The sequence below is a fragment of the Pleuronectes platessa genome, chromosome 3 (genome assembly GCF_947347685.1).
Source record: "Pleuronectes platessa chromosome 3, fPlePla1.1, whole genome shotgun sequence".
In the NCBI taxonomy this organism is placed as follows: domain Eukaryota; kingdom Metazoa; phylum Chordata; class Actinopteri; order Pleuronectiformes; family Pleuronectidae; genus Pleuronectes; species Pleuronectes platessa.
This window is the reverse complement of record NC_070628.1, coordinates 2634155-2651355: the sequence shown is the minus strand read 5'-3', so window position 1 is coordinate 2651355 and position 17201 is coordinate 2634155. Positions and strand designations below refer to the sequence as shown.

Below are 17201 nucleotides of genomic sequence, written 5' to 3'. Positions count from 1 at the left end.
CAACAAAATGGAGATCTAAAGTTATTGAAGGATTAAGTTTTAGCAAAACCGTCTGACCGTGGTGTGGCCTCAAAGTTTGATTAAACGCCATCAAAACACGGGCTCCTGCATCTTGGACATATTTTGTCCAATCGAGTCCAAACTATACACATAAGACAAGAGTCGCGACCTGAAGACATCGGTACAGAAATCGTGACTTAAAATCACAGCGTCCCCTGGTGGCAACAGCAAATGTCTTGTTTTTCTATGTGTTACAGTTTGATTCACTACTCGTAGGGCCTTCATTAAATCAACGTAAAAATTTGATGCATGTGTTCAAAACAAGATGAAGATCTAAAGTTAACGAAATTGCAACTTTTCATAATACTGTGTGACCGTGGTGTGGCTTCCAGTTTGAGGAATGAAAACATCTATATCTGGCAGATGTGCTGCAATATTTAGTCACTAGATGGCAGTGTCAGACCATGCTTTGTGTTATCTATGCATTAACAGACTGTGTTTACAGGGTGGCCAACTTTAGAGGAGAATTAAACCTTTTACAGCATTGCTCGAACTTTGGTTTTAGTCTCAATCGCTAAGTTCTTCCTTCATGACAACTCTGAGGGGGGTGTATTTTATTTTAACTCCCTCGTTTAAGCGATATAGATGTTTGAAATTCACGTGACGTCACAGTGTAAGCTGTGCTGTGTGTTGTGAGTTCGGCTTTCACCAGTTACACGTGAACGCCTCATGAAATGGCTTACACCCACATACCCGGTAAATTACACACTTTGATGTTCTGCTCCTTCTCCTGACGGTCACGGTAACGATGTCTGCGCCTCCGTTTCTGTGGTAAGTCACGTTAAGTATTTTATTTCGATGTGATTCGCAGGGTGCCTTTGAATCAGCCGTGATAGCTACGGGACGCTAATCCGGGAGCTACATACCAGCTCAGTGTATATCAACGGGTTCGATGCGAATGCCAGCTGTTACCGAAACAACCGCCATGAACCCAGGTCCACCAAGCAGAGATAAGCGTTCGTTTATAAGGATGACTCTGAGACAGGAGACTGTGTGTCGGCTTCATTTTCGCTAGCGCCGGAGGCTAACTAGCTCGCTAACAAGCAAGCTAACAATATCTTCGAATGGGTGCAGTAACTGTTCTTCGATTCGATTGGGGTTATTACCGACAAACACCGACATGAAACGACATGAGCGGGTCCACCCGGCAGATATAAGCGTTACTTTATGCGGATGACTCTGAGACAGGAGACTGTGTGTCGGCTTGTAAGTTAGTTTCGCTAGCGGGCTAGCGATGCTAACTGAAACCTGAGAAACCTGAGTGTTTAAAGTCACATCTGCATTGCAAGAGCAGCTGTTCAAAGGAGCATTACGTGTCCTAAAGCTCTTTCTTCAGAGTAGTGTTGTAACGTGTTACAGTGAAAAGTAACCGTGTCTCCCACCTTCAGTATTTAAATCGTTAATCTCAGACAGACTTCACTGAATTCTTTTGTTAAATATGAGTAAATCATAGCCTTGTAACTTTACTAGAACAGACAGTGTCATACAGAATTGTAGGCTAATATGCACTACCTATTTCCTAAGCTGAAATGATTATGATCTGATTAACTTTGAATTAATATTTTATTATTACCATGTAAAAGTCTGTTAAGCAGATAACATGGCACATGTATGACTTAACATATCTGTGTATTTGTGTTCAATGTTCCTCTAGGATGTCCAGCGTGAGACACAACTTGAATCCAACCAGACTGAACACTGACTCCAGGTACAGACCTGTTTTCATTACTTACAAAGTATTGCACATAATACATAATGTGTTAAATTATAATGCAATACTTTTAATGTGAAATAGCTCCATACTAAACATTCATTGTCATGGTAGTGCACGTTTTAATCCAAAAGAATATTCAAATACATAGTTGAATATCCACCGAAAATAAGAATACACACTTTGTTCATATGTAACTCTAATAAATACTGTATAAGTTACATTTTGCTCCGGAATTGAACTGTGTTAAAGCGGTTCACATGGAAAATATATGTTCAATTATGTGAAGGGTGATTTTCATTACTATTATACTAATGGAGATTTAGCACTTGCTACACATTGTAAGAGCAGCTGTGCAAAGGAGCACTACGTATCCTAAGGCTCTTTATTCAGAGTCACAGTGTTGATGTCCTGTCACGTGTTACAGTGAAAAATAACCGTGTCTACTAGTGTTTACATCGTTAATCTCAGGCAGACTTCCCTGAATTATTTTGTTAAATATAAATACATTATAGCCTTGTAACTTTACTAGAACAGACAGTGTTCATAGAGAATTTGAAAATGATGTACACTACCTATTTCCTAAGATGAAATGATTATGATCTGATTATTTTTATGTTTCCTCTCATTTTATTAGGGACGGACGAGCCTGAAGGACACAGCTGTGATGACCAATTGACCATGTTTTGTCTCTTATGGCAAAGCAGAAATATTAAACACTGGGTTCTTATCTAAAGTGTATCAAATCAGAAAGCAAAAGATACACATTGTTGTTATAAGTTTTTATTATTTTAACCAACCATAATGAAGATAGAAATGAATTCTTATCCATGCCACTTAGCAATGACTGCCACCACCAACAGTTGCAGGCCATCTTTATTTAAGGGAGGAATTTAGAAGTGTTGTGTAGCTTCTGATGATGATGCAGTCGTCCACGTGTTGACCACCATGTTGCTGCTGACGACGTAAGGTGCTGCAGTTCCTCATCTATGAAGAGAAGAAACGCACTGTTAAAGAATGTTTTGAGTTGTGTATGAAGCACAACAGATTTCAGATAGAACCGTTGTACTGTGGTCTGGGTTTGTATCCTAATGGTTAAATGCACATATTTTAAGTCGCTTTTGATAAAAGTACTGAAAGAAATACAACATTGTAAAAATAGATAAAATGTCTTTCTACCTCATCTGTAATATTCAAGGTGATAATCTCCCACAGAGCTATTGATAACAGTCCACATCAAGTCTCTCCACTTCCCTCAGTGTGAAAACATAATTATATAATTAATTTGAGAACTGTTTACAACACTGATGTGTGGAGATTAAAATCATCTCTAAACTGTCTAATTCACTGTAAAACTCCATGACATTCGCAGGCCATCTGTAGTTAAGGGAGCAACGTATGGAGTGATGTGTAGAGGGCAGAAACTTGGACTATGGGCAGAGAAGGTCTCTGGTTCGTCTCCGGTTCGACTCCACGGAGAGACAACAAAAGACAAACCTGGATTGATCTGTCCAAAAATCCAAGAGTCTCCCTACCCTCTCTAGTGCCCCTGAGCAAGGCACCTCACTCCCCCAACATCTGCTCCGTGAGCGCCGTACATGGTCGCTCACTGCTCTGTGTGTCCTGCACCAGATGGGTAAAAAGCAGAGATTAAATTTCCCTACCTGCATGAGTGTGCCTTTGCATGTCTGTGCATGTGTTTGGGACGAATAAATGGGTCTTAATCTTAATCTTTTAATCTTAATCAGTTGTCTTCCAGTTGACCAGCATGAAGCTGCAAATCTCCACCATGTTGCTGCTGAGGACATCAGGAGCTGCATTAATGAGGAGCAGAAGCGCACTGTTATGAATGTTTTGTGTTGTGTATGAAGCACCACATATTTCAGATAGAACCGATGTACTGGGGTCTGGGTTTGTATACTAATGGTTAAATGCACATACTTTAAATCGCTTTTGATAAAACGTGAGAAAGAAATACAACATTGTACACAGATAAAATGTCTTTCTACCTCATCTGTAATATTCAAGGTGATGATCTCCCACAGAGCTGTTGATAACAGTCCACATCAAGTCTCTCCACTTCCCTCAGTGTGAAAACATAATTATATAATTAACTGGAGAAGTGTTTACAACACTGATGTGTGGACATTATAATCTTATCTATACTGTCTAATTGACTCTACAACTCCATGACAGACTAAATTAACAATGTGAAAATAGTAATGGTGGATATATCAGCCTGTATCAGAATAATGGTGAAACATAGTTATTATCACATGCAACTTACACATGTAGCGTATTGATATTAACTTATTAAAATAAAACAAAGTCACAGCCAAACATACGACTCTGCAGTTAACTTGCTTCAATGTGTTCATTAGACGTGTTAAATAAACTAACTTTTATAACAATTTTATATTAAAAAAGCCTTGAGGCATGTAAGTATATGGTGATAGTTAAAGCAATAGGTTTGGTTGTATGGTTTCAAGGTTACTTACCTCTAGTTAATAGAGCCTCCTGCTGGCTACAGGAAGTGAAGCAATAATCCTTGCCGCAGTGCACAAACGCATGCAACGCAGAGACGAGCGCTTGGTCATTGAACGTTCTCTCTTCACCGACCGCAACAGAATAGAAATTGCCTGTGCTCCGGCCCGTTAGTGCTACAACGTAGCCCTAGTTAGGGCCCGAGCACCGAAATCGGTGAGAGGACCTATTGAAATTGAAAAGATTATTATTATTATTATTTTTCTTCGCTCAGTGAATTGGCTTTTTGAGGGCTTTAACGTGCTCAAAAAGTTACTAAAGTGTACAGTAAATTAGAAATGTGCGCAAGTTTACGTATTCTGAAGTATTTGGGAACGGGTGTGTCAAAACCGCTCAATAGCGCCACCTACGGAAAAGCCCCTCATTTAGCATTCACCGATCATCAAAAAAAACAAAGACTATTGTGTATCATGACTAGATGCACAAAAAAGTCCATCAGTGCATTATGAATAACGCAACAGGAAGCCCGCCAGTTTGACTTTAGTGGCCATTTTGGTCATATTCGATATTTTTTCTTTTAAGTACTCCTCCTACAGCTTTCATCAAATCAACTTACAATTTAGACGATCGTCATCACAACAAAATGGAGATCTAAAGTTATTGAAGGATTAAGTTTTAGCAAAACCGTCTGACCGTGGTGTGGCCTCAAAGTTTGATTAAATGCCATCAAAACACAGGCTCCTGTATCTTGGACATATTTTGTCCAATCGAGTCCAAACTATACACATAAGACAAGAGTCGCGACCTGAAGACATCGGTACAAAAATGGTGACTTAAAATCACAGCGTCCCCTGGTGGCAACAGCAAATGTCTTGTTTTTCTATGTCTTACAGTTTGACTCACTTCTCGTAGGGCCTTCATCAAATCAACGTAAAAATTTGATGCATGTGTACAAAACAAGATGAAGATCTAAAGTTATCAAAATTTAAACTTTTCATCAATCTGTGTGACCGTGGTGAGGCTTAGAAATTTGATAAACAAAATGAAAACACCATGTCTGTAGTTAATGGTCCAACACTGCTCTCTAGTGACTTAATATTGAATTACACCTGTAGTGCCAATATTAAGGCACCAGAGGTCAGTGTAACACCATGGTTTGATCAAGACACAAAATGTAACTATTGAAAAAGCCATTTTGTCCCCTCTTCCCCCAATTTAAATCTGTCTGGAGCCGCACAACATATTTGATAACACAGGTTATAAAGTTATATATATACATATATATATATATAGTTATACAATATATATAAAAACTATAGTTTGTTGCATTTATTAAATAACAGAACGACAATAAAGACAACTGTTGACATTTAACTGGTATTTTTACCTGCTACAAAATAGGAAAACACCATACTCTGACCATGGCGTGGAGTCAAAGTCTGATCACATGCCATCAAAACACGAGCGTCTGTATCTTGGACATATTTGGTCCAATCAACTCCAAACTAGACATGTAAGACAAGAGTCGCGATCTGATGACATCTACAAGGACACCATGACTTAAAATCCTAGCGCCACCTGCTGGCTACAGGAAGTGAAGCGTTTATTCTTGCTGCAGAGCTTAAAACGCACGCAAGGCAGAGACGTGCGCTTGGTCATCGATCGCTCTCTCTTCCCCGACCGCAACAGACTTGAAATTGCCTGTGCTCGGGCCCGTTAGTGCTACAACGTAGCCCTAGTTATTATTATTTCGCGGAGCGCAATGAATTGGCTTTTTGAGGCCTTTAACATGCTCAAAAAGTTGTAAAAGTTTGCAGTTGGTTAGAAAGTCGTGAAAATTTACGTATTCTGGGGTATTTGGAAATGGGCGTGGCAAAATGGCTCAACAGCGCCACCAATGGAGCTTCCCCTCATTTACCGAGAAGCACCTCATTTAGCATTCACTGATCCTCACGATTTTGAAGACAGGTGTGTATCATGACCAGACGCACAAAAAAGCCACTCGGAGCATTATGAAAAACGCAACAGGAAGCCAGCAATTTAGGATTTAGTGGCCATTTTGGGAATATTCCATGTTTTTTTCTATGATACACTTGTAGCAGAGCTTTCATCAGATCAACTTACAATTTAGACGAGTGTCCTCACAACAAAATGGAGATCTAAAGTTATCAAAGAAACAACTTTTTGACACACCGTCTGACTGTGGCGTGGCATCAAAGTGTGACGAAACGCCATCAAAACACGAGCTTCTATATCTCAGACATATTTGGTAAAATGGACTCCAAACTACACATGTAAGACAAGAGTCGCGACCTGAAGACAACAACACAAAAATCTTGACTTAAAATGACAGCGCCCCCTGGTGGCAGCAGGAAATGTCTTGTTTTTGGTACATGTTCTATTTTTATGTACTTCTCGGAGAGCTTTCATCAGATCAACAAAAAATGTAGATGAGTGTCATCACAACAATATGGAGATAAAAAGTTATCAAAGAAACAACTTTCTGACACACCGTCTGACCGTGGCGCGGCGGCAAAGTGTGATGAACGCCATGAAAACACAAGCTTCTGTATCTTAGACATATTTGGTCCCATCGACTCCAAACTAGACATGTAAGACAAGAGTTGCGACCTGATGACATCTACAAAGACACCATGACTTAAAATCATAGCGCCACCTGCTGGCTACAGGAAGTGAAGCGTTTATTCTTGCTGCAGAGCTTAAAACGCACGCAAGGCAGAGACGTGCGCTTGGTCATCGATCGCTCTCTCTTCCCCGACCGCAACAGACTTGAAATTGCCTGTGCTCGGGCCCGTTAGTGCTACAACGTAGCCCTAGTTATTATTATTATTATTATTATTTCCCTTTGGGGGGCTTTTTCAGGGTCTAGACATGCTCAAAAAGTTATGAAACTTTGCAGGAAATTCAAGGTCTGCGGATATTTTAGTATTCTGGAGTAATTGGAATTGGGCGTGGCAAAATGGCTCTACAGCGCCCCCTGGAACCAGCCCCTAGGTTTCCACATAACGGATTTTCATCAAAATCTGGATATAGGTGTATCGTGACCAGTCATGAAAAAAAGTCTCATGGAGCATTATGAAAAACGCAACAGGAAGTCCGCCATTTTGCTTTTAGTGGCCATTTTGGCAATATCCCACATTTTTACTTTTACGTACTTGTCCCAGAGCTTTCATCAGATCAACTTCAAATTCAGATGAGTGTCATCACAACAAGATGGAGATAAAAAATGATTGAGGGATTTTTTTTTTATCACACCGTGTGACCGTGGCATGGCGTTAAAAATTGGTTACACGCCATCAAAACACGGGCATCTGTATCTCGGACATACATGTTCCAATCAAGTCCAAACTAGACATGTAAGACAATAGTCCCCGCCTGATGACATCTATGCATAAATAATGACTTAAAACCGCAGCGCCCCCTGGTGGCACCAGGAAATGTCTTGTTTTTTGCTTGTCTTACACTTGGATTTATTCCTCCTCATCCACTGATCTCAACCATGTCAAACTGTACCAAATGGGTCTCAAGACATTGATAATGAAGGCATAAGATAACTGTGACTTTTCGTCAAACGCCATATTAATGGCGTTGCATCAAAGTTCATCACCTCGCCGTGAAGCACGAAATTGCTTTAACTTCAGTGTTCATGGTTTTATCTCACTCAAACTACATGTGTGCAACAACATCCCCCCCCTGAAGATTTTCATATGGTTTTAAGGAATGGGCGTGGCAAAATAACTGACTAGCGCCCCCTAACGGGCAGCCCCGGCACTACGATTGGCCGACATGTACAAAATTCGATTTGGGCATGTGTCTTTTCATAACAAACAAATAAGTCTCTTGGATAGATATGCTAGACTAAACAGGAAGCCCGCCATTTTGGATTTAGTGGCCATTTTAGCCCTATTCCACATTTTTACTTTGATTTACTTGTCGTAGAGCTTTCATCAGATCAACTTCAAATTCAGATGAGTGTCATCACAACAAGATTGAGATAAAGACTGATTAAGGGATTTTTTTCCCTTCACACCATGTGACCGTGGCGTGGCATTAAAGTTTGGTTACACGCCATCAAAACACGAGCATCTGTATCTCGAACATACATGGTCCAATCAAGTCCAAACTAGACATGTAAGACAAGAGTTTCGGCCTGATGACTTCTACACAGAAATTATGACTTGAAATCACAGCGCCCTCTGGTGGCAACATGAATTGACATGTTTTATTCTTTGATGAACTGCTCCTGGCTGCTTTAAGATATACAGCTCAAATGAGCTCAGTCAAGTCATTGAATCAAGGTCAGAATTGTGACATTTCCTCAAACCATTTAAACATTGAGGTGCGGCGAAGGATCATCCTTCGCCAAAGGACACGATGTTTTCATAAGTCCACTGTGCATTGTCCTATCACTACCAAACTTCTGTCACATGATAAGAGTACAAGCCTGAACAGCTCTATGTGTCAATATTTCCTCAGTGTCATAGCGCCACCTACTGATTATCCATGAAACAGGAAGTACTTTGTTAATCCACACTGCCTTATCCAACCGGCTCCAAACTTCTGACCTATGATCACAATCCTGATCTGAACAGCTCCATATATAAACATTAGTTCAGGGTCATAGCGCCACCTACTGATCAGTGTGAAAATTACATTGTGGTAAAATTTTCCAATTGACACGAAACTGCTCACGCTACATCAGAGCGGCTACTTGAACAGATCTATAAGTCTGTGTGTAATAATAGTGATGGCGCCACCTACTGGCAAACCTACTGCCGCAGAACGCAAAACGCATGCAACGTGGAGAAGTGCATGCTCGATCGATGATGTGCGCTTGGTCATCGATCGCTCTCTCCACCGACCGCAACAGGCTTCAACGTGCGGGTGCTCGGGCCCGCAAGTGCTACAACGTAGCCCTAGTTATTATTAGGGCCCGAGCACCGAATGGTGAGAGGCCCTATTGAAATTGTAGGCATTATTCTTATTATTATTATTCTTATTATTCTCCGAACAATGAATTGGCTTTTTGAGGGCTTCAACGTGCTCAAAAAGTTTTTAAACTTTCCAGTAAATTAGAGAGTGGTGAAAATTTACGTAATCTGGAGTATTTGGAAATGGGCGTGGCAAAACGGCTCAACAGCGCCCCCTGGAACCAGCCCTTAGGTTTCCACATAAGCGATTTTCACCAAAATCTAGACACTGGTGTAACGTGAATAATCATAGAAAAAAGTCTCTTGGAGCATTATGAAAAACGCAACAGGAAGCCCGCCATTTTGGATTTAGTGGCCATTTTGGCCAAATTCCACATTTTTAGTTTAATGTACTTGTCGTAGAGCTTTCATCAGATCAACTTAAAAATTAGACGCGTGTCATCACAACAAGATTGAGAAAAAAAATGATCAACGGAATTTTTTTCCGTCACTTCGTGTGACCGTGGCGTGTCGTCAAAGTTTGGTTCCACGCCATCAAAACACGGGCATCTGTATCTCGAACATACATGGTCCAATCAAGTCCAAACTAGACATGTAAGAGAAGTTTCCCGGCCTGATGACATCTACACAGAAATAATGACTTAAAATCACAGCGCCCCCTGGTGGCACCAGGAAATGTCTTGTTTTTTGCTTGTCTTACACTTGGATGTATTCCTCCTCATCCATTGACCTCAACCATGTCAAACTGTATCAAATGGGTCTCAAGACATTGATAATGAAGGCATAAGATAACTGTGCCTTTTCGTCCAACGCCATATTAATGGCGTGGCATCAAAGTTCATCAACTCGCCGCGAAACACGAAATTGCTCTAACTTCAGTGTTCATGGCTCTATCTCACTCAAACTAAATGTGTGCAACAACATCCCCCCCCTGAAGATTTTCATATGGTTTTAAGGAATGGGCGTGGCAAAATAACTGACTAGCGCCCCCTAACGGGCAGCCCCGGCACTACGATTGGCCGACATGTACAAAAATCGATTTGGGCATGTGTCTTTTCATAACAAACAAATAAGTCTCTTGGATAGATATGCTAGACTAAACAGGAAGCCCGCCATTTTGGATTTAGTGGCCATTTTAGCCCTATTCCACATTTTTACTTTGATTTACTTGTCGTAGAGCTTTCATCAGATCAACTTCAAATTCAGATGAGTGTCATCACAACAAGATTGAGATAAAAATGATTAAGGGATTTCTTTCCCTTCACACCGTGTGACCGTGGCGTGGGGTTAAAGTTTGGTTACACGCCATCAAAACACGAGCATCTGTATCTCGAACATACATGGTCCAATCAAGTCCAAACTAGACATGTAAGACAAGAGTTTCGGCCTGATGACATCTACACAGAAATTATGACTTGAAATCACAGCGCCCCCTGGTGGCAACATGAATTGACATGTTTTATTCTTTGATGAACTGCTCCTGGCTGCTTTAAGATATACAGCTCAAATGAGCTCAGTCAAGTCATTGAATCAAGGTCAGAATTGTGACATTTCCTCAAACCATTTAAACATTGAGGTGCGGCGAAGGATCATCCTTCGCCAAAGGACACGATGTTTTCATAAGTCCACTGTGCATTGTCCTATCACTACCAAACTTCTGTCACTTTATATGAGTACAAGCCTGAACAGCTCTATGTGTCAATATTTCCTCAGTGTCATAGCGCCACCTACTGATTATCCATGAAACAGGAAGTACTTTGTTAATCCACACTGCCTTATCCAACCGGCTCCAAACTTCTGACCTATGATCACAATCCTGATCTGAACAGCTCCATATATAAACATTAGTTCAGGGTCATAGCGCCACCTACTGATCAGTGTGAAAATGACATTGTGGTAAAATTTTCCAATTGACACGAAACTGCTCACGCTACATCAGAGCGGCTACTTGAACAGATCTATAAGTCTGTGTGTAATAATAGTGATGGCGCCACCTACTGGCAAACCTACTGCCGCAGAGCGCAAAACGCATGCAACGTGGAGAAGTGCATGCTCGATCGATGATGTGCGCTTGGTCATCGATCGCTCTCTCCACCGACCGCAACAGGCTTCAACGTGCGGGTTCTCGGGCCCGCAAGTGCTACAACGTAGCCCTAGTTATTATTATTATTATTATTATTTCCCTTTGGGGGGCTTTTTCAGGGTCTAGACATGCTCAAAAAGTTATGAAACTTTGCAGGAAATTCAAGGTCTGCGGATATTTTAGTATTCTGGAGTAATTGGAATTGGGCGTGGCAAAATGGCTCTACAGCGCCCCCTGGAACCAGCCCCTAGGTTTCCACATAACGGATTTTCATCAAAATCTGGATATAGGTGTATCGTGACCAGTCATGAAAAAAAGTCTCATGGAGCATTATGAAAAACGCAACAGGAAGTCCGCCATTTTGCTTTTAGTGGCCATTTTGGCAATATCCCACATTTTTACTTTTACGTACTTGTCCCAGGGCTTTCATCAGATCAACTTCAAATTCAGATGAGTGTCATCACAACAAGATGGAGATAAAAAATGATTGAGGGATTTTTTTTTTATCACACCGTGTGACCGTGGCATGGCGTTAAAAATTGGTTACACGCCATCAAAACACGGGCATCTGTATCTCGGACATACATGTTCCAATCAAGTCCAAACTAGACATGTAAGACAATAGTCCCCGCCTGATGACATCTATGCATAAATGATGACTTAAAACCGCAGCGCCCCCTGGTGGCAACAGGAAATGTCTTGTTTTTTGCTTGTCTTACACTTGGATGAATTTCTCCTCATCCACTGACCTCAACCATGTCAAACTGTATCAAATGGGTCCCAAGACATTGACAATGAAGACATAAGATTACCGTGACTTTTCGTCAAACGCCATATGAATGGCGTGGCATTAAAGTTCATCAACTCGCCGTGAAACACGAAATTGCTGTAACTTCAGTGTTCATGATTCTATCTCTCTCAAACTACATGTGTGTAACAACAGCCCCCCCCTGAAGATATTCATATGGTTTTAAGAAATGGGCGTGGCAAAAAAACTGACCAGCGCCCCCTATAGGGCAACCCCGGCACTACGATGGCCGACATTTATACAAATCTATCGGGACATGTGTCGTTTCATAACAAACAAAAAAATATCTTGGATAGGTATGCTTGACCAAACAGGGAGGCCGCCATTTTGGATTAAGTGGCCATTTTTTTTCCATATTCCACATTTTTACTTGATGCACTTGTCCCAGGGCTTTCATCAGATTAACTTCAAATTAAGATCAGTGCCATCACAACAAGATGGAGATAAAAAGTGATTAAGAGATTGACCTTTCGTCACACCGTGTGACCGTGGCGTGGCGTCTTGAGTTTGATTAAACGCCATCAAAACACGAGGTTCTGTATCTCGGACATACATTGTCCAATCGAGTCCAAACTAGACATGTAAGACAAGGGTGCCATCCTGATGACATCTACACAGAAATTATGACTTGAAATTACAGCGCCCCCTGGTGGCTACAGGAAGTGACATGTTTTATACTTTGATGAACTGCTCCTGGCTGATTTACAATATACAGCTCAAATCAGATCAGTCAAGTCATTGAATCAAGGTCAGAATTGTGACATTTCCTCAAACCATTTAAACGTTGAGGTGCGGCGAAGGATCATCCTTCGCCAAAGGACACGATGTTTTCATAAGTCCACTGTGCATTGTCCTATCACTACCAAACTTCTGTCACATGATAAGAGTACAAGCCTGAACAGCTCTATGTGTCAATATTTCCTCAGTGTCATAGCGCCACCTACTGATTCGCCAGGAAACAGGAAGTACTTTGTTAATCCACTCTGCATTATCCAACCGGCTCCAAACTACTGACCTATGATCACAATACTGATCTGAACAGCTCCACATATAAATATTAGATCAGGGTCATAGCGCCACCTACTGATCAGTGTGAAAATTAAGTTGTGTTAACATTGTCCAATTGACACAAAATTGCTCACGCTACATCAGAGCGCCTACATGAAGAGATCTATATGTCTGTGCGTAATAATAGTGAAGGCGCCACCTACTGGCAAACCTACTGCCGCAGAGCGCAAAACGCATGCAACGTGGAGAAGTGCATGCTCGATCGATGATGTGCGCTTGGTCATCGATCGCTCTCTCCACCGACCGCAACAGGCTTCAACGTGCGGGTGCTCGGGCCCGCAAGTGCTACAACGTAGCCCTAGTTAGGGCCCGAGCACCGAATGGTGAGAGGCCCTATTGAAATTGTAGGCATTATTAGGGCCCGAGCACCGAATGGTGAGAGGCCCTATTGAATCTGTAAGGATTTTTATTATTAGGGCCCGAGCACCGAATGGTGAGAGGCCCTATTGAATCTGTAAGGATTTTTATTATTATTATTATTATTATTATTATTATTATTATTTCCCTTTGGGGGGCTTTTTCAGGGTCTAGACATGCTCAAAAAGTTATGAAACTTTGCAGGAAATTCAAGGTCTGCGGATATTTTAGTATTCTGGAGTAATTGGAATTGGGCGTGGCAAAATGGCTCTACAGCGCCCCCTGGAACCAGCCCCTAGGTTTCCACATAACGGATTTTCATCAAAATCTGGATATAGGTGTATCGTGACCAATCATGAAAAAAAGTCTCATGGAGCATTATGAAAAACGCAACAGGAAGTCCGCCATTTTGCTTTTAGTGGCCATTTTGGCAATATCCCACATTTTTACTTTTACGTACTTGTCCCAGGGCTTTCATCAGATCAACTTCAAATTCAGATGAGTGTCATCACAACAAGATGGAGATAAAAAATGATTGAGGGATATTTTTTTTATCACACCGTGTGACCGTGGCATGGCGTTAAAAATTGGTTACACGCCATCAAAACACGGGCATCTGTATCTCGGACATACATGTTCCAATCAAGTCCAAACTAGACATGTAAGACAATAGTCCCCGCCTGATGACATCTATGCATAAATGATGACTTAAAACCGCAGCGCCCCCTGGTGGCAACAGGAAATGTCTTGTTTTTTGCTTGTCTTACACTTGGATGAATTTCTCCTCATCCACTGACCTCAACCATGTCAAACTGTATCAAATGGGTCCCAAGACATTGACAATGAAGACATAAGATTACCGTGACTTTTCGTCAAACGCCATATGAATGGCGTGGCATTAAAGTTCATCAACTCGCCGTGAAACACGAAATTGCTGTAACTTCAGTGTTGATGATTCTATCTCTCTCAAACTACATGTGTGTAACAACAGCCCCCCCCTGAAGATATTCATATGATTTTAAGAAATGGGCGTGGCAAAAAAACTGACCAGCGCCCCCTATAGGGCAACCCCGGCACTACGATGGCCGACATTTATACAAATCTATCGGGACATGTGTCGTTTCATAACAAACAAAAAAATATCTTGGATAGGTATGCTTGACCAAACAGGGAGGCCGCCATTTTGGATTAAGTGGCCATTTTTTTTCCATATTCCACATTTTTACTTGATGCACTTGTCCCAGGGCTTTCATCAGATTAACTTCAAATTAAGATCAGTGCCATCACAACAAGATGGAGATAAAAAATGATTAAGAGATTGACCTTTCGTCACACCGTGTGACCGTGGCGTGGCGTCTTGAGTTTGATTAAACGCCATCAAAACACGAGGTTCTGTATCTCGGACATACATTGTCCAATCGAGTCCAAACTAGACATGTAAGACAAGGGTGCCATCCTGATGACATCTACACAGAAATTATGACTTGAAATTACAGCGCCCCCTGGTGGCTACAGGAAGTGACATGTTTTATACTTTGATGAACTGCTCCTGGCTGATTTACAATATACAGCTCAAATCAGATCAGTCAAGTCATTAGATCATGGTCAGAATTGTGACGTTTCCTCAAACCGTGTAAACATTGATGTGCGGCGAAGGATTTTCCTTCGCCAAAGGACACGATGTTATCATAACTCCACTGTGCATTGTCCTATCACTACAAAACTTCTGTCACATGGTCAGAGTCCAAGCCTGAACAGCTCTATATGTCAATATTTCCTCAGTGTCATAGCGCCACCTACTGATTCGCCAGGAAACAGGAAGTACTTTGTTAATCCACTCTGCATTATCCAACCGGCTCCAAACTACTGACCTATGATCACAATCCTGAATAGAACAGCTCCATATATGAATATTAGTTCAGGATCATAGCGCCACCTATTGATCAGTGTGAAAATTAAGTTGCGGAAACATTGTCCAATTGACACAAAATTTCTCACGCTACATCAGAGCGCCTACTTGAACAGATCTATATGTCTGTGCGTAATAATAGTGATGGCGCCACCTACTGGCAAACCTACTGCCGCAGAGCGCAAAACGCATTTAACGTGGAGAAGTGCATGCTCGATCGATGATGTGCGCTTGGTCATCGATCGCTCTCTCCACCGACCGCAACAGGCTTCAACGTGCGGGTGCTCGGGCCCGCAAGTGCTACAACGTAGCCCTAGTTATTATTATTATTATTATTATTATTATTATTATTATTATTATTTCCCTTTGGGGGGCTTTTTCAGGGTCTAGACATGCTCAAAAAGTTATGAAACTTTGCAGGAAAATCAAGGTCTGCGGATATTTTAGTATTCTGGAGTAATTGGAATTGGGCGTGGCAAAATGGCTCTACAGCGCCCCCTGGAACCAGCCCCTAGGTTTCCACATAACGGATTTTCATCAAAATCTGGATATAGGTGTATCGTGACCAGTCATGAAAAAAAGTCTCATGGAGCATTATGAAAAACGCAACAGGAAGTCCGCCATTTTGCTTTTAGTGGCCATTTTGGCAATATCCCACATTTTTACTTTTACGTACTTGTCCCAGGGCTTTCATCAGATCAACTTCAAATTCAGATGAGTGTCATCACAACAAGATGGAGATAAAAAATGATTGAGGGATTTTTTTTTTATCACACCGTGTGACCGTGGCATGGCGTTAAAAATTGGTTACACGCCATCAAAACACGGGCATCTGTATCTCGGACATACATGTTCCAATCAAGTCCAAACTAGACATGTAAGACAACAGTCCCCGCCTGATGACATCTATGCATAAATGATGACTTAAAACCGCAGCGCCCCCTGGTGGCAACAGGAAATGTCTTGTTTTTTGCTTGTCTTACACTTGGATGAATTTCTCCTCATCCACTGACCTCAACCATGTCAAACTGTATCAAATGGGTCCCAAGACATTGACAATGAAGACATAAGATTACCGTGACTTTTCGTCAAACGCCATATGAATGGCGTGGCATTAAAGTTCATCAACTCGCCGTGAAACACGAAATTGCTGTAACTTCAGTGTTCATGATTCTATCTCTCTCAAACTACATGTGTGTAACAACAGCCCCCCCCTGAAGATATTCATATGGTTTTAAGAAATGGGCGTGGCAAAAAAACTGACCAGCGCCCCCTATAGGGCAACCCCGGCACTACGATGGCCGACATTTATACAAATCTATCGGGACATGTGTCGTTTCATAACAAACAAAAAAATATCTTGGATAGGTATGCTTGACCAAACAGGGAGGCCGCCATTTTGGATTAAGTGGCCATTTTTTTTCCATATTCCACATTTTTACTTGATGCACTTGTCCCAGGGCTTTCATCAGATTAACTTCAAATTAAGATCAGTGCCATCACAACAAGATGGAGATAAAAAGTGATTAAGAGATTGACCTTTCGTCACACCGTGTGACCGTGGCGTGGCGTCTTGAGTTTGATTAAACGCCATCAAAACACGAGGTTCTGTATCTCGGACATACATTGTCCAATCGAGTCCAAACTAGACATGTAAGACAAGGGTGCCATCCTGATGACATCTACACAGAAATTATGACTTGAAATCACAGCGCCCCCTGGTGGCAACATGAAGTGACATGTTTTATACTTTGATGAACTGCTCCTGG

General features: G+C 41.5%; 1 long non-coding RNA gene across 2 annotated transcripts; it reads left to right on the top strand.

The window, feature by feature from the left end:
• Positions 1-572: 572 nt before the first annotated feature.
• Positions 573-3733, top strand: LOC128436961 (uncharacterized). 2 transcript variants are annotated; one of them, XR_008338139.1, is made up of 3 exons: positions 573-831; positions 1715-1768; positions 2409-3733. It is a non-coding gene; the product is annotated as an uncharacterized LOC128436961 (long non-coding RNA). The 2 variants fall into 2 exon arrangements; XR_008338138.1 differs by having other exon boundaries at positions 1715-3733.
• The last annotated feature ends 13468 nt before the right edge of the window (positions 3734-17201 follow it).